The 26,810-nt window shown below is 41.0% G+C and overlaps 1 long non-coding RNA gene across 2 annotated transcripts; it reads right to left on the reverse strand.

The window, feature by feature from the left end:
• LOC131403848 (uncharacterized) lies at nt 1-26,810 on the reverse strand. 2 transcript variants are annotated; one of them, XR_009219569.1, is made up of 3 exons: nt 26,226-26,810; nt 19,872-19,934; nt 1-163 (listed from the first exon to the last, which is right to left on the reverse strand). It is a non-coding gene; the product is annotated as an uncharacterized LOC131403848 (long non-coding RNA). The 2 variants fall into 2 exon arrangements; XR_009219568.1 differs by having other exon boundaries at nt 2-160; nt 26,226-26,802.

Consider the following 26,810-nt stretch of genomic DNA (forward strand, 5'->3'; position numbering starts at 1 on the left):
GGGAAGAAATGTGCAGGGGAAACTTCAGACTCTGCCCTCACCTTTCTGACGGACTGAACCACGCATGCGCAAGCCACTCGCTAACAACAGAAGATCTGAACTGAGGCTGGAGCTGCAGCCAGGAGCCAGTTTGCGGTTCAAGACCAGCTGAGATCACTACCTGCTGAACCAAGAGACACAGTCATTGGTGGAAAATAACAGAATCCAGAATTTCACCACACCACATTCATAATGTCCAGGACACAGTGCAAAATCACCCAACATCCAAAAATCAAGTAAATGGGACACATTATTAAGAGAAAAGAGGATCAACTGAGATAGATCCCAAGATGACCCAGGTGTTGGAACTGGCAGATAAGGATTTTTCATGTGCCATAAAGCTCGGTTATTAGGTGCATGAACAGTCTGTATTATGTCTTCTTGATAATGGACCCTTTTGTATTTCACAACGACCTCCTTTATTCCCGGTCATATTCACTGTGCCTGAAATCTGCTTTATCTAGTATTAGTATAGCTTCTCCAGCTTTCTTTCAACTAGTGTTAGCATGGCATGTTTTTCCAATCTCTTTATTTTTAATTTATTTGTGTTTTTATATTTAAAGTGGGTTTGGGGTAGGCAGCATGTAGTTGAGTTTGCTTTCCTATTCAATCTGACAAATTATGCCTTTTAAATGGGGTTTTTAGACCACTGTCATCTAATGTTACTGCTGATAATAGTTAGATTTGAATCTATCCTGCGATTTGTTTCTTATTTAACCAATCTGCTTTTTGTTTGCTTTTTCCTCTTAGACTGCTTTTTTTTGGATAATTTAAGTATTTTTTATGATTCCATTTAATCATCTTTTTTGGCTTATTCTGGATAAGTCTTTGCTGTGTGCCTGCGTGTGTGTGCATGCCTTAGGGTTTACAGTAAACATCTTTAACTTTTCACAGTTTATCTTCAAATAATATCAGACCACTTCATGACGCCTGAACAACCTCACAACAGTACTCTCCCACCCCCACTGCAGCCTCCGTGTCCATGTTGTCACACGTTTTATTCGACATGTTACATACCCCACAGAAAGTGTTCTCTATCCCTTTCTTCACATAAGGTTTCCATATTGTGTCATTTTCCTTCAGCATCTCTCAGCGCTGATCCGCTGGTGACCGTGAATTATCTCAGCTCTTGTGTGTCTCAGAAAGTTGATATTTTATCTTATTTGTACCCTTTGCTGCCAGGCATAGAATCATAAATTAGCAGCTTTTTTTCTCAATACTCTGAAGACCTTGCTTCACTCTGCTCTGGCCTCAGTTCCAGTAAGAGATCTGCCTTCATTCTAACCTTTGTTCCTCTGCACTCAGCAGGTCTTTTTATCTCCTGTCTGATTTCATGATTATCTTGTTATCACCCTATTTAAGCAATTTAATTATGATGTGCCTTCTTCATACTTCTTAGACTTGGGGTTCATTAAGTATCTTGGATATGTGGGTTTATAGTTTTTTTTTTTTTTAATAAAATATGGAAATTTTTCAGTCATACTTTCCTCAAATTGTTTTTTCTGTTTTCTTCTCTTTCTCTTTCTGGGGCTCTGATTACATATATTTTAGGCCATTTGAAGTTGTCCTGCAGTTAACTTTCTGTTCATTTTCTTTGGTCTATTTTCTCTCTGTATTTTATTTTGAATAGTTTCTATGGTATGTCTTCAAGTTCATTAATCTTTTGACGGATTTGCTCTTAATCTCATCTAGTAAGTTTTCATCACAGATGTTTAATTACAGACATTTCATCTCTAAAAGTTTTTGGGTCTTTTTCCTATCTTCCATATTTCTACTTAACATCATCAGCCTTTTCTTTTTTTTACTGAAGTATTGACATACAATATTATGATAGTTTCAGGTGCACCGCATAGTGATTTGACATTTATATACATTATAAAGTGATCACCATGATAAATCTAGTTCCATCTGTCACCATACAAAGTTATGACAATATTGTTGACTTTGTTCCCCATGATGTAATCCCATCCCCATGACTTATTCATTTTATGACTGGAAGTTTGTACCTCTTATCCTCTCACCTATTTCACCCACCCCCGACCCCCTACATTGTCAGTCTTGTCTCTAACTTCTTGAACATGTGGAATATGATGACAGTAATAACATCCCATCTTTGTCTATGAATTACGTCATCTGTGCTATTTGTGGTCAGTATCAATTGAGTGATTTGTCTCCTCATTACATGATGTGTTTTTCTGCTTTTTTGCATACCAGGTAATTTTTGGTTGGCTGGTAGACATTGTGTATTTTTCCTTGTTGGAACCTGGATAGATTGTACTCCTAAAAATATTTTTGAGCTGTTTCCTGGGACAGAGTTGTGTTACTTTGAAACAACTGGAAACATTCAGGCTGATTCTAAGCTTTGTCAGGTGGGATCTGAGTCACCTTTAGTCCAGGGCTGACTGTGTTCCACCACTGAGGCCACTCTGAATACTGGACACAATCTCCTGCGAGTTATGGGGCTTTCCTAAGCCATGTGTGGACTGGTTGAACCCAAACCATTCCTGTCTGTGTGAGCTCCAAGAATTATTTCCTCTAATTTTTTGGTGTTTGATTCTGTAGTGTTGGGTAGTTTCCTCACATGGGTGCACTGGTCATTACTCAGTGGAAGATGCAGTGGGCCCACGGAGAATCTGTGAAGTTCTCTCTTGCTGCAGTTCTCACTTCTTGGGTGGTCTTCCGTATGTGCTCTAGTCACCTCAGCCTCCCAGGACATCCAGTGCCATCTCTTCAACTCAGGGAGAGCTCAGGGGTCCACCTGGGTTCTCCTTCCCTGTGCTGGAGCCTGGAATTCTCTCTCCAGGCAGCAGGGCCATCACAGGGCCCACCTTGTCAGTTCCAAGTCTCTCAGGGGTCACTGAACTCTGCTGCCTGAGACCCACTGTGTGAAAACTACTGTTTCATACATGTTCCCCAAAATTTTCAGTTGTTGTGGGAAGAAGGGTAAATTAGTTCCCTGTTATTTCATCTTGGCTGAAAGCATAAGTATTAAACAAAGATTTTAAAGTGATTGTCATAACTATCCTCCGTGAAGGTAAACAAACATGCTTGTAGCAAATGAAGGAATAGGAAATCTCAGCAGAAAAATTTAAAAAAGAAAATTTTAGAATTGAAAAATACAATATTAGAAATAACAAATTCTTTACATGGAATTTAAGTAGAGCAATAGAAATTAACATGGAAAATAGAAAGAAAAAAGGGTGGAAAAATAACAGAGCCTCAGTCACTCTTAGGTAAGATCAAACTTTAATATACATGTGGTCGGCTTCAAAGAAGGAATGGAGAGAGAGAATGTGCAGACAAAAATACTTGAAGAAATAGTGGCTGGAATTATCCAAGTGATGGAAGATAGACATTTGCAAATATGATGCTCAACTAACACCAAGCAGAATGAAGACAGTCCCACATAGAGACACATCAGATCAAGCAGCTGGATACCAAGGCTGAAAAGCAAATGTTGGAAGCAACAGAGAAAAATGACACTTCACACAGAGGGGAATAATGATTTGATTAATAGCTGACTTCTCATCAGAAACTATGGGGACCAGAAGAGAATGAGAAAAGAGATTTAAAGTGTTGAGAGAGAGAGAAAAAAAGACCTGTCAATGCAGAATCGTATATCCAGCAAAAATATCCTTCGAAAATCACTGTTGAAAGACAGCATTTTCAGATTTAGAGAAACTAAGAGAAATTATTACCAGCAAATCTCTACAATAGAAGATGCTAAAGGAAATTCTTTAGAAGGGAAATTATACCAGAAAAGGAATCTCAGATCCTCAGAATGGAATAAGTAGCTTCAGAAATGGTAAATATCTAAGTAAATGTCAAAGGCTACTCATTTTTTCTGCTTTCTCCTTCTAACTTTTGTATAATACACACAACTTACAGTAAAAACTGTAATATTATGGGGAGGGTAGAAGGATGAATAGGTGAGCATAGAGGGATTTTAGGGCAGTGAAACTATTCTGTATGACACAGTAATGGTGGATACATGTCATCAGACATCTGTCCAAACCCACAGAATGCACAACAGCGAGAATGAACCTAGTGTAAACTGTGGACTTTGGGTGATGATGACAAGTCAGTGCAGGTTCGTCATCTGTAACAAATACACCATCCGATGGGCAAAGTTGATAGTGGGGGGGCTGTTCATATGGGAGCAGGGCATATATGTACCAAACACTCAATTTTGTTGGGAAACAAAAACTGCTCTAAAAAAATAAAGTCTTTAAAAATGATAATATTTTCTTCTGAGGTTCATAAGATATGTAGATGCAGTACATACAGTTACTACAGCATAAAGGATGGGCGGGGTGGCCCAATATGGCTGCACTATTTCCATATTTTACCTGAAGTACTAAAATGTTCATTGTAAGTGGAACAGGAAAAGTTAGAGATGGAGATTGTGAACCCTGGAGACATGACAGAAAAAAAAAATAGCCAATAGGACAAAAAATAAAACAATGTAATCCACCACATCACCAGAGTAAAGAAGAAAATCATGTGACATGCAGAAAATGCATTTGAAGAAATTCTACATCCATTTATAAAAGTCCAGGACAGTAGAAGTAGAGGGAACTTCTCTAACTTGATACAAGGCGTCCCTGAGAACCTGCAGTCATCACAGACAGTGAGACTAAAGGCTTCCCCTGTAAGTCAGGATCAAGGCAGAGACATCCGCTCTCATTGTCCCCAGTCAACACCACACTGGATTCTTAGTTGGTGTGAAATAGCAAGAAAATCAAATAAAAGGCATACAGATTGGAAAGGAAGGAGTAAAACTGTCTTTTTTCACAGATGACATGACTGTCTACATAAAAAATCCTTAAGAATATAACAAAAAAAAAAGGCTACTGGAATTCATAAATGAGTGTAACAAGGTCATAGGATACAAAGTCAACATACGAAAATCATTTGTATTTCTATACAGTGGCAATAAATGATTGGAAATTGACATGTTTTTTCTTTTGCTTGAGGAAGATGGTCCCTGAGCTCACAACTGTGCCAATCTTCTTCTACTTTGTATGGGATGCTGCCACAGCATGGCTTGATGAGCAGTGTGTAGATCCATGCCCAGGATCTGAACCCGAGAACCCAGGGCCGTGGAAGCGAAGTATGCGAACTTAACAACTGCGCCACCAGGCCGGCCCCCAGAAACTGACATTTTTAAAGTGCAACTTACAATAGCAACAAAAATCATAACATATTTAGGAATAAACCCTATAATATGCCTGTAGAATCTCTATGCTGAAAACTACAAAACACTGATGGAAGAAGTAAAAGAAAACTTCAATAAGCAGGGAAATGGTCTTAGTCTATTCGGGCTGCTATAAAAAAACCCACAGACTGGATAGCTTATAAACAACAAACATTTATTTCCCACAGTTCTGGAGGCTGAGAGTCCAAGATCAAGGCGCCAGCACGGTCACATTCTGGTGACAGCCCGCTTCCTGGTTCATAGCTGGTGCCTTCTTGCTGTGTCCTCACACGGTGGAGGGGACAAGGGCTCTCTCTGGAGCCTCTTTTGTTATAAAGGCACTAATCTTGTTCATGAGGGCTCGACCCACATGACACAAGCACCTCCCAGAGGCCCCACCTTCTAACACTCTCAACCTTGGGGGTTAGGATTTCAACATGTGAATTATGGGAGGACATAAGCATTCAGACCCCAGCAGAAATATACAGTGTTTGTGGATTGGAAGACTCAGTATTTTAAATATTAATTTTCCTTAAGTTGATCTATACCAATTACAATTCCAGCATATTTTTGGTAGAAACTATGAAGTTGATTCTACAATTTATTTGAGTAGGCAAAGTAATTAGAATAGCGAAAACAATTTTGAAAAGAAGAACAAAGTTGGAGGCCTTAAACTACCTGCTTTCCAGGCATATTATAACATTACGATAATCAATAGTGTGCTGGTGAACGAATAAACACACAGATCAGTGGAACAGAAGAGAGAATCCAGAAACAGAACCACACATGTATGAGCAATTGATATTTGACAAAGTTGCTAAAATAACTTAATGGAGAAAGAATGGTATTTTCAAAAAGAGGCACTGGAAAAATGGAATATTCATATGCAAAAATATCCACCATAATATATAACTCAAAACAAAACAAAACCCCAAAATCCTTGGACCCATGTCTCACACCACATACAAAAATTAACTCAAAGTGAATCATAGCAGTAAGTGTAAAATCTAAAACTATAAATCTTCTAGGAGAAAATATTCATGACCTTGGATTAGGCAAAGACTTCTCAGGTATGAAACCAAAAGCACACCCATAACAAATTTTGTTTAGTTAAACTTTATCAAAACTAAGAACTTCTTCTCTTCAAAAGACACTGTTGAGAGAAGGAAAACAAGTCAAAAACTGGGAGAAACCATTTCTGCAACACACATCTGTGAAGGCTTTTTATTCGCTGTATATGAAGAACTCTTCAATCTGAATAACAAAACAAACAACCTTGTAACAAATTGGCAAAAGATTTGAAGAGGCACTTCCGCAAAAATGATACACGAATGGAATGAAAGTACAGGAAAAAATGCTCAACATCATCAGTCATCAGAGAAATTCAAATTAAAACCACAATGAGATACATGTGTGCACCTTTCAGAATGGCTTAAAAAATTAGCAACAATATCAAGTACTGGCAAGGATGCAGAGCAACCAGAATGCTCATACACTCCTGCTGGGAAAGTAGAATGTTTCAGCCATATTGGAAAACATTTTGAGAGTTGCTTGTAAAGTTAAAGAAATGTTGACCATGTAATCTTTCTGATCCAGTAATCTTATTCTTGGATATATGTCAAAGAGAATCAAAATGTTACGTTCACACAAAAATCTGTATGTTGATGTTTATAGCAGACTTATTCACAATTTCCAAAAACTGGAAACAACCCAAACAGACAAACTGTAGATATAAATGTTCTTCAGCTAGTAAATAAGTGGCACATCCATCCAATGGAATATTATTCAGTAATGAAAAGGAATAAGCATTTTATATGTGAGACGAAATGGATGAATATCAAATACAATCTGCTAAGTAAAGAAGGTAAAGCTCAAAAAGTTGTTACATAGTGTGTGATCCCATCCCTGTGAGATTCAGGAAGAAGCAGAACTACTGATAGGGAGCATATCAGTGTTGGCTAGTGGGGAGGAGGGGCTGCCACAAGGGGCAGACAGGGAATTTTGGGAGAAGCAGAGCTGTTTTCTGTCTTGATTTCTGTGGTGGTTTATGAATGTATGTGTTCATAACAAATAGTACTGTAAAATAAAAAAACTTGACTCTTATGGCATGTGAATCATGCCTCCATTACTTCCTTTCAAAAAACCAGTAGGAAAGTTTTAAAAAGACAAATAAAGGGGAAAAAACTGGAGGAAACGAATAGAAAAAAGAAATAAAGTTACAGACCCAAACTATGTCAATAGCTATTTATTTTTAATTTTATATATTTTTAATAAAAATTATATATTTTAAAGTATCCAATGCTGATTTGATGTACATATACGTAGTGAAATAACTACTTCAGTCAAGTTAATGGACACCTCATCTCCTCACACAGTTACCATTTTTTTGTGATGAGAGCACCCAGCTACTCTTTTAGCGGATCTCAAGTATTCAGCACAGTAGTATTAACTGTGGTCATCATGCTGTACGTTAGATCTCTGGACTTATTCAACCCGCATCACTGCAGCTTTGTACCCCTGACCACCATCCCCCCCCCTCAACCCCAGCCCTGGTAACCGTTCTAATCTCTGCTTCTATGAGTTCCATGTGTTTTTTTGTTTTTTTAGATTCCACGTATAAGTGAGATTATACCATATTTGTCTTTCTCTGTCTGGCTTGTTTCGTTTAGCTTAATGTCCTCCAGGCTCGTCCGTCTTGTCACAAATGGCAGGATTTCCTTCTTTCTCATGATTGAATAATATTCTGTTGTGTATATGTACCACATCTTCTTTATCGATTCATCTGTCAACGGACACTTGGGTTGTTTCCATATCTCGACTACTGTGATTAATGCTGCAGTGAACATGGGGGTACAGATATCTCTTTGAAATACTGATTGCATTTCCTTTGGATATATCCCAGGAGTGGGACTGTTGGATCACGTGGTAGTTCTACTGTTAATTTTTTCCCTTACGTTCTTTTATCATATATGTGCAGATCTGTTTTATGTACAATGATTGGTTCTATCAATCATACCAAGGTGTTCTATTGATACTATTGCTAATTTTTTGAGGAAGCTGCATACTGGTTTCCGCAGTGGCCACACCAATTTACATTTCCACCAATGGTGCACAAGGGTTCCCTTTTCTCCACATCCTCAACAAGACATGTTATTTTTTGTTTTTTTGATGATGGCCATTCTAACAGGTGTGAGGTGATATCTGATTGTGGTTTGGATTTGCATTTCCCTGATGACTAGTGATGTTGAGCACCTTTTCATGTATCTGTTGGCCATTCATATGTCTTCTTTTGAGAAATGTTTATTCATATCCTTTGCTCATTTTTCAGATGAGTTACTTGTTTCTTGCTATTGAGTTGTATGAGTTCTTTATATATTTTAGATATTAACCCCTCATCAGATTACAGTTTGCAAATATTTTCTCCCATTCTGTAAGTTGCCTTTTCACTCTGTTGATGATTTCCTTTGCTGTGCAGAAGCTTTTTAGTTTGAATGAATCCCATTAGTCTACCTTTACTTTTGTTGCCTCTGCTTTTGGGGTCATGTCCAAAAAAAGCATTGCCCAGACCAATCTCAAGTTTTTCTCCTATATTTTCTTCTAATAGTTTTATGGTGTCAGGTCTTAAATTTAAGTCTTTAATCCATTTTGAGTTAATTTTTACATACGGAGTGAGGTAAGGGTTCAGTTCTTCCATGTGTGGAAAACCAGTTTTCCCAACACTATTTGTTGAAGAGACTATCCTTTCCCCATTGTGTATTCTTGACAACTTTGTCAAAGATCAATTTACCATAAATGCATGGAGTTATTTCTGGGCTCTCTCTTCTGTTCCATCGGTCTGTGTGTCTGTTTTAATGCCGGTGCCATGCTGTTTTGATTACTATGGCTTTGTAGTATACATATATATATTTTGGTGAGGAAGATTAGCCCTGAGCTAACATCTGTTCCCATATTCCTCTATTTTTGGTATGTGGGGCACCACCACAGCATGGCTTGATGAGCAGTGTGTAGGTCCGCGCTCAGAATCTGAACCTGTGAACCCTGGGCCTCTGAAGTGGAGCAGGCGAACTTAACCACTATGCTACCAGGCTGGCCCCCATAGCTTTGTAGTATATTTTGAAGTCAGGAAGTGTGATGCCTCCAACTTTGTTCTTTTTGTTCAAGGCTGTTGCTGAACAACCTGTGCTTGAAACTCCTATCCCACCATCTTGTTTGCTCATCATTTTACACATTAGTGGACCGAAGAGTTCAGTTAAAGGCCGAGATTCTCGGGAGGGATATAAAAATAAGACCCAAATGTATACTATCTACAGAAATTGCACTTTAAATATAAAGGCACAGACAGTTTGAAATAAAATAAAAATAAAAATCACAACAATTGGAAATGCAGTAGAGTTGCCTCTTTATGCCTCTTTATGCAGATAGAATCATACATGAGGAAAAATCCGAAGAAACCCACAAACAGTTAGTACAGGTGCTGGAACAACTGGACACCCACATGCGAAAGCGTGAAGCTGGACCCTCACCTCACACCATCCACAAAATGAGTTCAAAATGGATCCAAGGCCTACATATAAGAGCCAAAATTATAAAACTCATAGAAGAAAACATAGGAGTAAATCTTTGTGACTTGAATTTGGCAATGATTTCTTAGATATAACACCAAAAGCACAAGTAACAAAAGAAAAATTAGACAAATTGGACTTCAAAATGAAAAACTTTTGTGCATAAAAGGAGAATATTAAGAAGGAAAAAAGATAATCCACAATCCAAAATGGCAGAAAATATTTGCAAATCCCACATCTGATAAAGGTCTAGTGGCCACCAGGCCAGCCCCCTCTGCCTGGCAGGATGCCCTGAGTGATAGAGGTCTCAACCCCACAGCACCTGGACACTGGTCATCTTCCGCATTGCCAAGGAGTAAGTGCTGGACTGTTCTGACTTATTCAGAAACAGTGACGGAGCCCAAATTCCTTTCACAATCACCCTAGAGGTCAACGGCTTCAGTCTGCTCCTAAAGAACACACGGTGTTTGCGAGTCTGAGAACCAAAAGAATTGTCTTCACTTTTCTGAAAAGTGTGTCTTATTATTTCACATTAGTGACCATTTTCAAACTGGCTCCCAGTGGTGCCCTCCCACTTTGTTTATTTCTCTGAAAGTGGCCGTGGCGACTTGGCTGTTCTCTGTTCCCAACCCCCACGGTGTGACAAGGCCGATGACATTCGATTCCTGGGATCCTGACCTAGGTGGAGATTAACTCAGCCTCAGCCTGTGATGGGAAGTGATGGTCCCAGCTCTTCCTCTTCTCCCTCCCCTGTTCTCATCCTCCTGCTCTGCACAGTCTCAGAGTTGCCTGACATCACCACTGACAAGCCCTGCAGAGCCCAGAGATTTCTCTTTGAAGAAAAGAAAAACTCTGGAGAAATCAGAGGGATAAATAAGGAATGTACCCAATTCCTGCCTTGTCCTTCTCCCAGACTAAGCCTGCTGATGGCCAAGAGGATGAACAATGAGAGAGAGTGGTTTCTCTCATTAGAATTTTAAAATCCTCCAAGTAATGGATCATTTTGGAGCATCCTGTGTTTTCCTGCTTGTCCCAAGAATATATTATTACTAAACTTGAATAATTTTAATGGGGGAAATTCTTTATCTCATAAAAATGCTAAGCAGGGGATCCATTAAAAAAATGTTATCAAGGTAACTCCAGGGGTTTACAAGGAACAAGGAGCCTACACCCTTGTGTTCCAGACATCAGCTGAGACCTTCTTGCCAGGAGCCCGGGCCCTTGGAGGGAGGGGTGCCCATGACCCTCCTCCAGCAGGGCGGGCCTTCTCAGGTGCGTCCCCCAACATGGGCGCACACACCACAGGATCCTAGATTAACCAGTGGCAGGCAGCCAGCTAGGGATATGGGGACAAGCGAAAACTGCTCACTCAGACTGGGACACCCCCGGGCTAAACTCAGGAGCAAGGTGTGATCCAGGCCCGTAGACCCACAAACCTCACCATGAGTTCTTTCCATCTGGATACGGCAGTGGAAAGGAGAAGGTGCTGGGTGGGGAAAAGCATTACGCTGAAAAGAGCTCCTGCCTCTGCCACTCGCCTGGAGTTTGGTCTCCAACAAGCATGGGTTTTCTCACCTTTAGAGAAACGAGGGGTGGAAGCCATCGAGTTTCCTCAAGTGCTTGAGGGGCCTCATTTTCAGAACTGCTCAGCTCCCTTCCCTGCCCGTAGTGCGTCCACGGGACCCCAGCCCACGGCCCCTCCCTTCCGATCTTTCCCTTTGGAAGCTTCAGATGTGCCCACTCAGGCACCTAGTGGTTTGGGGTACTGAGCTGACGCAATTTTAATGAGTTTCCATCATTTTCAAAGGGAAAAATGGGAGGGAGGTGACTTGTTACTGAGACAGATCGCAGCGCACCTGGAAGGACAGGACACTCATTTCCATTTACCTCGTCTGATGACCCTCCAGTTCCATCAGTGGTTGAGTGAACGCGGCCTGTTCTTCCCAATCACGGTGCAAGTGTGTAATTTCTCCCAGTGGAATTTGATTTTAATGAGAGGCTAGCTCATAGGAGAGAGTCATTATTTAGATAGCATGCACGCGTCAGGTTAATTTTAAATCAGCTTTTAGGTCAATCTGTATTAATTATTCCATTAACTGTTTTTGACTAGCAATTTCAATAACTGTTTTAGCATAATACTTGGCAGTGTAATTGCTTTTTGGAATCTGTTCATTGAGATGTCAGAGTCAGATCCGGGGCTCCCTCCCTGTGCCCGAGTGTGTGTGTGTGTGTGTGTGTGTGTATGTACAAGCATGTGGGGGGTGCTTCCTCTGATTATTAATGAATGCATTTTCACGAGGCTTATTGATATCAGGGAGCCCTGCCTTTATATTTAAAAAATTGTTAAATAAAATTTTAATGTTAGAATAGTTTTAGATTTACAGAAAATTGTGATGATAATACAGAGTTCCCATATACTTCACATCAAATTTTCCCTGTGATTAGCACCTTACATTAGTATGGCCCCTTTGTCACCATTAAAAAACAGTAGAAAAGATCAATGAAACAAAGAGCTTGTTCTTTGAGAAGATAAACAAAATTGACAAACCTTTAGCCAGACTTACTAAGGAAAAAGGAGACAAGGCTCAAATAAATAAAATTAGAAATGAAAGAGGAGAAATTACAATGGACACCACAGAAATACAAAGGATTATAAGAGAATACTATGAAAAACCATATGCCAACAAATTGGACATCTAGAAGAAATGGATAAATTCTTAGACTCATACAACCTTCCAAAACTGAATCAAGAAGAAATAGAGAATCTGAACAGACAAATCACATGTAAAGAGATTGAAACAGTAATCAAAAACCTCCCAAAAAATAAAAGTCCAGGACCAGATGGCTTCTCTGGAGAATTTTACCAAACATTCAAATAAGATTTAAAACCTATCCTTCTCAAACTATTCCAAAATAGAGGAAGATGGAACACTTCCTAACTCATTCTATGAGGCCAACATCACTCTGATACCAAAGCCAGGCAAGGACAATACAAAGAAGGAAAATTACAGGCCAATATCATTGAGGAACATAGATGCAAAAATCCTCAACAAAACATTGGCAAACCGAATCCAGCAATACATTAAAAAGATCACACAGGGCCGGCCCCGTGGCTTAGCGGTTAAGTGCATGCGCTCCGCTGCTGGCGGCCCGGGTTCCGATCCCGGGATCGCACCGACGCGCCGCTTCTCCGGCCATGCTGAGGCCGCGTCCCACATACAGCAACTAGAAGGATGTGCAGCTATGACAGACAACTATCTACTGGGGCGTTGGGGGAAAAATAAATAAAATCTTTTAAAAAAAAAAAAAAAAGATCACACACCATGATCGAGTGAGATTTATACCAGGGACACAGGGATGATTCAACATCCGCAAATCAATCAACGTGATACACCACATTAACAAAACGAGGAATAAAAACCATATGATCATCTCAATAGATGCAGAGAAGGCTTTTGACAATATCCAACATCCCTTTATGATAAAAAGTCTCAGCAAAATGGGTATAGAAGGAAAGTATCTCAACATAATAAAGGCCATATATGACAAACCCACAGCCAACATCATACTCAATGGGGAGAAAGCCACCCTTCTGAGAACAGGGACAAGACAAGGGTGCCCACTCTCACCACTCTTATTCAACACAGTACTGGAGGTTCTGGCCAGAGCAATTAGGCAAGAAAAAGGAATAAAAGGAATCCAAATAGGCAATGAAGAAGTGAAACTCTCGCTGTTTGCAGATGACATGATTTTATATATAGAAAACCCTACTAAAGAATCCATCAGAAAACTATTAGAAATAATCAACAACGACAGCAAAGTTGCAAGGTACAAAATCAGCTTACAAAAATCAGTTGCATTTCTATACTCTAATAACGAACTGACAGAAAGAGAACTCAGGAATACAATCTCATTTACAATCGCAACAAAAAGAATAAAATTTGGCTTATTATGATTTCAATCTTCTGAAATTTATGGAGGCTTGCCTTGTTTCCCAACATATGGTCTATTCTCGAGAATGTTCCATGAGCACTTGAGAAGACTGTGTATTCTGCTGTGTTTGGATGGAGTGCTCTCTATATATCTATTAAGTCCATCTGGTCTAGTTTTTCATTTAAGTCCACTATTTCCTATTGACTTTCTGTCTGGATGACCTATCCATCGATGTAAGTGGGGTGTTAAGGTCCCCTACTATTATTGTGTTGTTGTTAATATCCCTTTGAGGTTTGTTAATAGTTGCTGTATGTACTTTGGTGTTCCTCTGTTGGGTGAATATATATTTATAAGTGACATGCCTTCTTGGTGGAGCGACTCTTTTATCATTATATATTGCCCCTCTTTGTCTCTCATTACCTGTTTTATCTTGAAGTCTACTTTGTCTGAAGTATGGCAACAGCTGCTTTCTTTTATTTGCCATTAGCTTTGAGTATCATCTTCCATCCCTTCACTCGGAGCCTGTGTTTGTCTTTAGAGCTGAGATGTGTTTCCTGGAGGCAGCCTATTGTGGGGTCTTGTTTTTTAATCCATCCCGCCACTCTGTGTCTTTTGATTGGAGAATTCAATCTATTTACATTTAGAGTTATTATTGATATATCAGGGCTTAATGCTACTAGTTTATCACCTATTTTCTGGTTCTTCTGCACTTCCTTTGTTTCTTGTCCTGTGTGTTTTGGACTACCAATTCAGTTTGGTAGTTCTCTATGATGGTTTTCTTAGTTTTCTCTTTATTTATCATACATGTCTGTGTTCTGATTATTTGCTTAGTAGTTACCATGAGGTTTGTATAAAAAATCACATAGATGAGATAGTCCGTTTTCTGATAGTCTCTTATTTCCTTAGACTAAGTCAATTCCATCCGTTTCCTCTTCCCCTTCTAAGTTATTATTGTCCCAACTTATTCCATCTTGTGTTATGGTTTGTGGTTAAAATGACAAGATTATATTTATTTTTGGTGTTTTCCTTCCCTTTATCTTTGCTGTTATAATTAAGTATTTGCTAACCTGTTCTGATAGAGAGCTTCAATTTTTCTGATTTTGTTTACCTATTTTTCTCCTTGCTCACGGATTTGTATCTCCCCCCTTTTTTTTTCCAGGTATGAGGGCCTTCTTGAGCATTTCTTGTAGTGGGGGTCTTGTGGCAATGAACTCTCTTAGCTTTTGTTTATCTGGGAAAGTTTTTATTTCTCCATCATATCTGAAGGATATTTTTGCTGGATATTCTTGGCTGAAAGTTTTTGTTTTTCAGAATTTTGAATCTATCATTCCACTCTCTCCTAGCCTGTAGAGTTTCTGCTGTGAAATCCGCTGAGAGTCTGATAGGAGTTCCTTTGTACCTTACTCTCTTCTGCCTTGCTGCCCTTAATATTTTTTCTTTGTCATTGACTTTTGCCAGCTTTACTATTACATGCCTTGGAGAGGTTTGGAAAAACTTCAAACTTCCCCAGGTTTGGACTGTTCTCAGTTATTATTTCTTTGAACAAGCTCTCTGCTCCTTTTTCCCCTCTCTTTTCCTTCTCGAATAGCTATAATCCTTATGTTGCATTTCCTAAATGAGTCAGATATTTCTTGCAGAATTTCCTCTCTTTTTTTTTAGGCTTAGTTCTGTCTTCTCCTCCATCTGGAGCATTTCTGCATTCCTATCCTCTAGATTTCTAATTCTATCCTCCATACTCTCAGCTCTGTTCTTTAAAGATTCCAGACTTTTCTTTATCTCCTCCATTGTGTTTTTCATCTCCAACATTTCTGACTGGCTTTCTTTATAGTTTCAATCCCTTTTGTGAAGAAGTTCCTCATTTCATTCAACTGTCTATCTGTATTTTCTTGTAACTCATAGAGCCTTTTTATGATAGCTATCTTGTGTTTTGTTTTTCTTTTGAGGAAGATTGGCCCTGAGCTAACATCCGTTGCCATCTTTCTCTTTTTCTTTTTTATCGCCAAAGCCCCAGTACACAGTCATATATCCTAGTTGTCGGTCCTTCTAGTTCTTCTATGTGGCATGCAGCCTCATCACGTCCTGAGGAGCGGTGAGTAGGTCCGCGCCCAGGATACCTACTGGCGAACCCTGGGCCGCCAAAACAGAACATGTGAACTTAACCGCTACTCCACTGGGCCAGCCCCTATGATAGCTATTTTGAATGCTCTGTCATTTAGATTATAGGTTTCTGTGCCTTCAGGATTGACTTCTGGGTGCTTGTCACTTTCCTTCTGGTCTGGATATTTAATATATTTTTTCACACTGTTTGACAGGTGTGGATTTGTGTCTCCGCATGATAGTATCTGGTTGCAGCTTCCACCTGCCACCACTGGGTGGGGGTCAAGAGCTGTATATTCTGAGCCCACAGTGATCCATGGATACTTTGGCCGACTGGCTGTGCTGGAGCATGGGACAGGGGGAGGGATGCTTTCTTTTGCCTGCCCAATCCCAGGGGCTTCTCGCTCTTCCTTTGCTATCTGCTCTCCTGGGGTGCTAGCTTGATGAAGATACCCCTCAACAGTTCAGTCACCTCTGTGTGGGGGTTTCCCATGGGCTGTGAGCGAACTTGGAGAGTCACAGTTTTCCCACAGAGGGTCGCCTCTCCCCCTCTCTCTGCAAGCCACGCGGTCCCGAGGTCACTGCCATTGGGGAGCAAGAGGAGCTCTCCCTACCTCCTTCCACTTCCTCTGGGGGGGTGTCCAGCACCTCCACGTTCAGATGTATAGCTGGGTGGGTCTCTCAGATGTCTTTTGTGTTGTGTGAGTGTCCTCTTTTGGTATATGAATGTCCTTTTTGTTGTATCTTAGTGGGGAGAGTCCAAGGGGAGAGCTCGCTCCATCATGATGCTGACGTTATCTCCCAAATATTTTATAATAATATATGGACTGTAACTTTACTCAAATTGTGAAAAAACCTTTAGAGACTGTCATCAAAAGTGTAATGCTGCATAGCTCAAGTTGTGCAGCCCATTCTTCTCAAAGAACCAACACTGCTAATTCTAGCTCTTTCTCCTTTACAAGTATTTAAATCATAAAAGAGTACCCGGTATGTAGCATTTCTATTCTTGGCTCAATAAATTATTCAACATTCTTTTAGCAAGCAAAAATAAGTTAAATACCACAAAAACGTTCACCCTCAAAACACAGATTTGCAAAGATACTGGAGACGTCCAAAATTAACCAACAGGCTACCCCTGGGCCAATAATTTTTAAAAACTTCCTTACCATGCTAATACTGTGCTTTAATCTTGGTTGGCTGTTCCCATTTTTCCTTCTGAACAAAAAACCTGAGACTGGTTTTACTGCTGCCCATATCTGCCATTTTCGACACAAGCAACAGTAATGGAGGAAGACCCAAATGTACTATCTTTCACATGCAGGCACTTGGTAAAGCTGCCAGGGGTGGCCAGTGTCCACCTGGAACAGGTACAATAGTAACCATGCCTTCTCCATCCAAATTCTAGTTTCATTCTTGCCTCCACAATAACCTTCAAAGCTGACTACATAAGCAACTCATCCACGCATCCGTGCAATCATTCATATATTCAGGGCTCTGAAGATGAATATGAAAGCCACTCAGCTAGGGTCAACAGGGAAAACAATCAGGTAAGTACAATACCTGTCAGGGACCCTGACAGACTGGACACCCTAACCTAGCAGAAGGACTCAAGGAGGATTTCACAGTGGAAATTACTTTTCAGCTAAGACCTGAAGGATGGGTAAGAGTTAACCCAAAATTGGGGAAAGCAAGAGTAAAAAGACGAGAGGAGAACATTCAGGCAGGGGAACTAGCATGTTAGAAGGCTCGAAAGTAATAAATAAGAATAATGATGATATTGACAAAAATAGTGATGAATAATAAATTATTGACTCTCTGGGTCAGACACTGCTTTAAGGTTCTATATGTATTAACTCATTAAGTTCTCATAAATATCCTTATCCCCATTTGACAGATGAAGAAATGGACGCAGAGAAAGTTGAAGTAATCATCCCAAGGTCATAGGGCGAAGAGGTGGTGGGACTTGGACTGAACTGAGGCGCCTGAAGACAGAGCCTACCTGCTTACACTGTGCTACAAAAGATCTGGTCATGCTTCAGAAACTGGAATTTTGGTCCATGAAGAATTTTAGGGGGAGGCTGGCAAGGGTGGTGATGATGAGAATTAAACAGGGGCAGATAATGGAGGGTCTGGGAAGCCCCTGTACCAGACACCTCTCATGTCCTCCTCACATCCTCCTGGCCCACCTTTTCTTCTACCAGCCACAGCTGCAGCAACCTGCTGTATGCAGTGACCTTGGCAGCACCTGCCTCAGGTGCATCAGGTGCTACCAGGGCTGCAGCACGGAAAGCCTGGATGTGAGGAGTCAACACCTCCTGGGACAGCCCTGACCAACAGGGGTCAGGAACCAGTAGGTAAACAGCCCCCTCTTCCTTGCCTTCAGTGGACACTTGTGGGGAGAAGAGGGGCAGACTACATGGTTCCTCTGAAAACCTGGAGGATGGAACCCTAGGTTCCCACAGCAGTGATCAGCTCCTACTTCATTCTGCCCAGCCCTCCTCTTCAGTTTTATGTGACTACTTCCTACAAATTACCACCTACACGCAAACCCTCCTCTCACACTCTGCCTTCTGTGGGGAACCAGATTGAAACAGCCATGTTAGACAGTTTAGATTTTATCCTTCGGGCAGTCAAAGACAGCATATTTTTGGCAAATCATACCTTCTCTCTTCCAGGAAGCAACAAGAGGCTGAGCGAGGGGAACAAACTCAGCAAAATGATGGCTTGGTAAAGGTTCCCATTCTTCTCTCACCTCACCCCTCCCACCACCATTACACCAGGAAGCCACCCAAGAACAGGCTGCAGGAAAAGTCTAGACCCTGTCTTCTGCTCCTTTAGCCAGAGGCTAGAAAAATGGCAGCTGTCCTGGACTCCTTCAGCCTGGGGCCCACTTCTGAGGCCATGGCATCTACAACACTGCTACTTCTTCCACCATCTCACTGGCTCTTCTTGTCTCCTCTAGACCTACTAGAGACATATGGCTACCTGACTGGTACCTTTGGAAGTACACTAAATCTTAAAACCAAAGAATAAGCTTGAAGATGAGGAAATAAATGGAATAGATAGATGATTTGGTTTTAAAATATTCTTGGCTTCTCTCTCTTCTGGATGAGATGTTTTCATTTCTCACTCATATTATGATGTAAATAAATCACAGATTAAATGCTATAATAGCCAGACATTTTTCATATGAACAATATTGGAGGTAACACCATACATCTGGCTTAAGGATGAAGTTCAGTTTCTATAAAATAGAATTAAAAATATTAACATTTTGCTCTTAATATTAGATTAAGTAACATAAAAAGGATAACGTATATTATCCACTGCTCATAGTAATTTTAACTGTCATTACCATATATCCAGGAATAAGTGCGACACCATGTAACCCTGCCTACAGCAGTTTGTTGAAGGGCCAGCTACAGCAATTACGCCTTAATCAATACACAGGCTCAAGGTGTTTAAATTGTGGCCAAAAAGAAAGAAAGACCACAAGGCGTCTTTCTTTTTTTTTCAAATTTTCTTCTTTAAATTTATTTATTTAATTAATTTATTTTCATCCCCAAAGCCCCAGTACATAGCTGTATATCCTAGCTGTAGGTCCTTCTAGTTCTTCTGTGTGGGACGCTGCCTCAGCACGGCTTAACGAGCCATGCGTAGGTAGGGCTGCCCCCAGGATCTGAACCAGCAAACCCCGGGCTGCCGCAGCGCAGCACGGAAACTCAACCACTACGCCACTGGGCCGGCCTACAATCCATCTTATTCTTAAGACATTTAAGCAAAATAGATTCCTGAGATAACACAAATACTGAATGATGAAAAGAAGATAATTTTTATCTTATACTAATTTTAACCAAATTTATTCTTACATTTGACAGTGATTATACTAAATTGCAATGTTTAGGTGAAACTGCTACACATTAGAAATAAGAGAATGGTAAAAGTACTGTAACTATGGTATTTCTAACATATATTAGGGTTAAATGTTTATTGACTAACATATGCAAATTGGTTTAAAAACTGTTACCGCTGTCCTTTCTTACCTGCATATGTCAGATTGATTATGTTCATAAAGTTTCTTTTCCAGGTCCAATCTCTTCTTTTCACTATAATACAGAAAGAAAATGTTTTATGAATAATTACACTGATAAGTAATAGGCAGTTGGATTTAGAACATGATCTCCTTTGAAATCACACCTTTGTAAGAATGCTTCTCTGGCCTCTCTCAGAAGCAGAAAATGCCAGCTGCGTTTGAAACTCAAGACAAAAATACTTAGCAGTCATCACGGAAGTCTAAAAAGCAAAAAGGACACTGAAATGAAGCAAAAACAAGATTCTCAAAGTAAATGGGGAAATGCAGTAAGAAAAGGCTGGGAAGCAGGTTCAATCACTCAGCAAGTATTTCTTGAGTGCCATGATGAGCCAGGCACGGTTCTAGGTCTGGAGACTAATCCGGTGTACACCAACCAAGGGCCCTGCCCTCAGGCAGCTGACATTCTAGGGGGAAGGAGAGACAATACACAAGATAAATATGTAAAATATGATATGGCCAGACTTCTCTGAGACGGTGACAGTTGAGCGATGGGGATCCCACCAGGTCTGGACACAATGCCTCCACAAATCCACCCTAGATTGAAGACTGGTGGCTTGCTCTGTTCCCAACTAGACAAGCCTGGGCAGAGCCAAGTAGCTGAGTTAGGAAGAGGTCTCTGAAAAGTAGACCTGCCCTCACTCACATTTAATGAAGACTAGGCCCCCTAACACTATTACTTCAAATTTGGGGGGATTTCTTTTTACAACTTTGTAACATCGCCGTGATTTGTCACTGACTGCTATCCTGTGATGATCAGGTGAGTGCTGGCAGTCAGCTAGAGGACAGAGCTTACCCTGCACACCCAGCCTGGGCAAGAGGTAGGGGAAACTGGGCAGCAGGGGTGGTAGCAGCCAAAACCAAGGGGCTAGGGGTAAAATTGCTAAATGAGAAGCCATCTCAGTCCCAAAAAGAGTCCTTGGGAAGTTTAACCAGAGAGGGCCCCGCTCAACCACCACCAAAGTACCAGCTTCAATCCCATCTAACTGAAGCCAAACTGCGAATCTAAGTTAACAAGAACTAAAGGCCGAAAGAGAAATCACATAATGTCTGAGAGAAAAATGCTAAAGAAAAGACTGAATCAACGACAAGGAGTCCAACAGAAGGTGAGCCTAGCTTGGCCCCCTGAGGGACAGGGGCTGAGCCCACATTCCATTTGTGAGCTCTTAATTATTAGTTTCCGTTTTCCTTCAGAGAAAAAAAAAAGCCCAAAAGTTACTCTGTTAGCTAAATTATAGGTTAAGTAAATTTCTTTGCTTAGCATAATCTAGAATGGAAACCATCATTTAACCAAAATTCTTTTAATGGGAAAATGGGGTCCAAAATCCAAACACTGAATCTTTGCTTGGGGAATAATCTCTTCCTCAGTTGGGGTATGCCTACGTTAAAAAAAAAGGAAAAATAATTAAAAGAAAAAATTTTTAATCTAATAGCTTCACACAGATCTTTATTTTCTCATTAAGAAGACTGAACTCAGAAGAGAAGTGAAAGAAACATGGTATAATTGCTTCCATGTTAGAAATTTTTATTTGTCACTTTCCTCCCTTCTAAGGTTCAGTGATCAATAGGATACTTAGTTCATGAAAAATGAATATCCAGACAGAGTGAGCAATTCGTCACTAAATTATGAGACAGACCCTTAAAGGCATCTATGACCTTGTGCCTCTGATGTCATGCTTTACTTCTGTGGAATTTCTGCCAAGAAAGCATGACTGGAATCTGGTCATGAAGAAACATCAGATGGACCCAGCTTGAGGATCACTCTCCAGAATGAAAGCTGTTCTCTATGAAACTGTCAGGAACATGAAAGGCAGGGAAAGACTGAGGAATAGGTACAGATGGGGAGAGACTGAAGAGACACGGCAAATGGGTTCACAGATGGACTCCTGGACCAGACGATAAAAAAGACAGTGCTAGGACAGTTGGTGAAATTTGACTGGGGTCTGTGGATTGGTATATCAGCATTGATTTCCTGACTGGGAGGGTTATATGGTGATCACAGAGAGAGCATCCTTGCTTTTTGGAACTATGCACTGGAGTGCTTAGGAGTGATGGGGCATCATATCTGCAGTTCTCAAATGGTTCAGAAAAGATTAATAATTTTAGATAGAAAGAGAAAGAGAAAATATAACAAAATGTTAAGAGTTGAGGAATCTGGGTGAGGGAAATATTAGAGGTCTTTGTCCTCTACTTGCAACTTTTCTGTAAGCTTGAACTCATTTCAAAATAATTGTAACAATTTACCTCTGACTTCTAGTGAAGAAGGACCACAGTCTCTTTGGGAATCCACCACCTCACGAGCAGCAAGTTCTTTTTAATAAAGAACATAAAACCTCTTTGTTCTTGCTCTATCTCCAGTAGGGACAGACTGGTCAAACTTCTTCTCTAGCATGACACTTCCTACACTGAAAAACCACAAACACCTCTTGGCCTTCTATTCCAGGCAAAATGATGCTAATCTCATTCACTCTTCATCACAGGCCCATTTTTTAACCTCATCATCCATGCAGCAGTGCCTCTGAGTGCTGTCTTTCATATGTTTTAAATTTAAGACTTAAAACAATATGTCTACCCCAATAAAAAGCCAGAGAAAGGATTATTGGGAGGATCATCTTGCAATTCCTACGGATTAAATCTCTGTTTCAGAATCTTTGGAACATCCAGCCCCGGGATATGTACCCACTGCCAATGGTTTCAGGCACCTGCACCCCTCACTCAGACCTTTCGAAGTTTTACACAGCTGGGTGGTCCTTAAAGTGTAGTATGTGGTTTAGTTTCCTCCTCTTAAGCCACCTGTTATTCAGTTTTTGTATCAATATCATCTTCAGCTTTACTCAACTAATACCTCAGCATCAATTTCTGGACCTTTACGATATCTCACCCTGAATCAATACTGGTATTGAAAACACTGGGGCTGGTTAATGGGCCTTTTAAACAGATGTTTTTATATAATTGTGTCAACTCCACTTACATGTTTCTACCACACTTGTGGCACTATATGCACTGTACAGAGTCATTCCATCAGGCTCTTGTAGATTCAACGACCTTCCCACAATGCAAAGAAAACACTGATACAAAAAGGAAAAAATTCAGAATATAAAATTACATCTATGTGTGACTACAGCTAAGACAATCTGGGCTAGAAACACACCAAGTACAAGGGAAAAGCCCAGTTATTAGACCAGCTAACATTGCAATGACCCACCTCTAAGGGGGCTGAGAAAGGGCAGGTTGTTTTTCTCTCTCACTCCCAGGAAATCTGTGGACTGACAAAGCAGCTGTGACTGCCCAAGGTCGCAGCCTGTAAATTTCTGGAGCTTCAGGAGACAATGGTCCTTGTGGTCAGCGGGATTGGTTGAGAAAAACAGGCACATTCAAACACTCAAACAGGGTACAGACAATGATAGTCATTATCTGTTGCTTCACAAACTACAGCTTTCAACTCTTTTACTTTGAGGCTCTTTATTTACTAGAGAAAAAAAAATCTGTGGCCGTACTTCACGTATTAGTCAAGGCCTCTCATTTCTGTGAGGAACCAAGGTTCAGAGAGGCTGAACCACCTGCTCAAGGTCACACAACAGTTCACAGACTGGAACCCAGGTTTCCATGTTTCCACCACACTTTTCTGTGTATCCAAAATTATTCGCCTCTGTACTTATTAACTATGCATTAGAGTTAGTTATGGACTTTTAAAATGAAAAACGAGTACACACAGCAACAGATCTGTACTGACTTAAAAGTAAAACCAACCTCCAAAGGCAGAACCATGAATAGGCTATAAAATTTGACTCAAATTCCTTATACAATTTCAACAGCCTCACCTTGCTTAATAGTTAAAGCATTAAGTGTTAAACATTAAGTAATAATCATTACACAGTTATTATACCATAAGGACTATAAACAGCCAGGTGTTCCTAGCACAGGAAGCAAAAATGATAACTCACAATTAACTTAGTTCAAAAAGAATGCCATTTGAACCAGTGACATTTTAAAATTTAGAACTTGGGCTAAGAGATACAAATAACTAAAGGCCTGGGGTAACTAAGCTACTATTCTAAGAGAACAGAGTCAAAAAGCAGTTAAAAAAAAAAAACTCAAAAAACGAACACATACACAGTACAGAGAACAGATTGGTGGTTACCAGAGCGGAAGAGGAGTGTGGGGAGGGTGAAAGGGGTAAAGCAGGACATGTGTACAGTGACAGATGGAAACTAGACTTTGGGGGGTGAACATGATGGACTCTATACAGAAGTCGAAATATAATGATGTACACCTGAAATTTATATAATGTTACAAACCAACGTGACCTCAATAAAAATAAATTAGTAAAATGTAAAGAAAAAAATTACACCCACACCCAGAGGTGAATTTGTTTTATTATTTGTTTGTTTGCTTTTTAACTTGGAGCTGGACTTCAGTATAAGATTTCACTCTGGGGATGGGACAATAGCTTAAATTGGTTTGAATCTATAAACCAAACTTTAGTTTTTCAAAATGGTTAAGGAACCTTGGAGCAGAATTGAAATTTTAAAATCTATTTTAGGGGCCGGCCTGGTGGCGCAAGTGGTTAAATGCGCACGCTCCACTGCGCCGGCCCGGGGTTCGTGGGTTCGGATCCCGGACGCGCACCGACGCATTGCTTGTCAAGCCATGCTGTGGCGGCGTCCCATATAAAGTGGAGGAAGATGGGCACGGATGTTAGCCCAGGGCCAGTCTTCCTCAGCAAAAAGAGGAGGATTGGCAGATGTTAGCTCAGGGCTGATCTTCACACACACACACACACACAATTATTTTATTATTCTTATTGTTCTTCCCCCTGGTGATTTCTTTTAATGTATTTACTCTTATATAATGGGGTTTTTTTTGTGTGTGTGTGTGAGGAAGATCAGCCCTGAGCTAACATCCATGCTAATCCTCCTCTTTTTGCTGAGGAAGACCGGCTCTGAGCTAACATCTATTGCCAATCCTCCTCCTTTTTTTTTCTCCCCAAAGCCCCAGTAGATAGTTGTATGTCATAGCTGCACACCTTCTAGTTGCTGTACGTGGGACGTGGCCTCAGCATGGCCAGAGAAGTGGTGTGTCGGTGCACGCCCGGAATCCGAACCCCGGCCGCCAGTAGCGGAGGGCACGCACTTAACCGCTAAGCCATGGGGCTGGCCCCAATGGTTTCATTTTAAACACAACATAACAAACAACATTAAAGAAACTGGTTTTTTTTTTCTTTTAAAAAAAAGCACTTTAAGCGTACTGATGCACAGAGCAATGTCTTGTCTTTTAATTATCAAGTATATGCAGACACAACATCATCTTTGAAATATCACACTGTCCACTCTTCCTGGTTGACTGGAACATGGTCATTATTTAGTGGCAATGTGTGGCTAGTGTTCTATACAAGACATTTATACCTCCTGGACATTAGCTGGTTGACTTGGGATTTCTTCCATTCCTTGAACAAACATATATCAAGCTCCTCCTCCACCTAAGGTACTCTATTATCAGCTAAAGCTTCAGCTAGATATGGTTTCTGAGCTCCTGGAATTCTCCATCTAGGCAGGGAGCAAGTCACTCAAGCCACTATCTAGAGTCCTTCAAGAATGCCGAGGTTGCATGAATTAGGGAACAGGCTGATCAATACTTGGCACAGGGAAGGCAGTGAAGGAAGCGATTTTTTAAAAGCTGGAGTTGAGGAGGTTCCTGGGGTGGGTGAGTGGCAGTACATCAGAAAGAAAATAGAATGTAGAAAAAGATTAAAGAGTAAAATATGGTGAGGACAATTAAGGAGGCCTGTTGTAGATGCTCTATAAATATTTGACAAAAATTAAATCTAGCATAAAACCAATATAATTCCTTTTCAAAACCACTTACTTCTGCCTTTACCTTACACGTAACTATTGTTGTCATTTTAACATTGTTACACACACACAGCTCTCTTCACTAAAATGATTTTGTAACTTTAACACTCATTAAACCTTTTGTTTATCAAGAGATCCAAACATCTATTTCCTTTCTTGTCAACTAATGAGATTTCCAACACCAATTAATTTAGCAGCTAAATAATAGTTCCAACAACTTATCTTTTATGTGGTTATTTATAGCAAAGTGCTTTTTAATTTTCTTTCTGTATGTGCTCTTAGATCTAGCTGTCTTCAGCGGTTCTCATCTTTCATGTCTTAATCAAGGTATCACGCATACTCCAGAAGCTGGACTTCTCTGTCTGGAAATTTCATCCCTTCGCTGGAACTATGGCCCTCAGAAAGTCTCCCGCATTTAAATAGGGCATATGTTTGACAAACACACACACACTCACCTGCCTGCGTTCCTGGACCTGTCACCACTGATGCAGTGCAGCTGTCAGGGTGGGATGACAATTTGAAGAGACTGCGGAGGGGGCGTGTAGAGGGAACGAGAGAAATTCACGAGGCTTGACTGAGAGTGACAGGCAGGAGAACTCCTACTCCCCCTTCCGGGCAAATTCAGCGACGCGGCCGCGTCCTCCAGCGGGAGATCTCCAACACGGGGGTCTCTCTGGTAAACTCTGTCCTCCAGGCCCCAGTGGGAGCTTGGGGGCCGTCGCGGGCGGACCCAGGCCCAGGGGAACCACGGGCGGGGCGAGTGGGAAGGACAGACGGCAGGGCACCAGCCGACCCTCGGCGCCGGCCGATGCCCGCCCCCGCCTCGGGTAGGCCGTACCTGTCCCGCAGCCCGCGCTGGAGGCGGCCCAGCCTCTCCTAGTAGCCGGGGCTCGCCAGGGGCGCGGACCGAGCGGAGGCCTGGCGCATGCCGCCGCCGCCACGCTCGCCCCGCGCCGCCTCGGGCCAGCGCGCGGAGGGGAGGGGCGGGTTGTCGGGGGCGACGGCCCCACCATGCACCGCGGGTGAACACGGCGCCCCGA

Source organism: Diceros bicornis, unplaced genomic scaffold (assembly GCF_020826845.1).
Source record: "Diceros bicornis minor isolate mBicDic1 unplaced genomic scaffold, mDicBic1.mat.cur scaffold_92_ctg1, whole genome shotgun sequence".
NCBI lineage: Eukaryota > Metazoa > Chordata > Mammalia > Perissodactyla > Rhinocerotidae > Diceros > Diceros bicornis.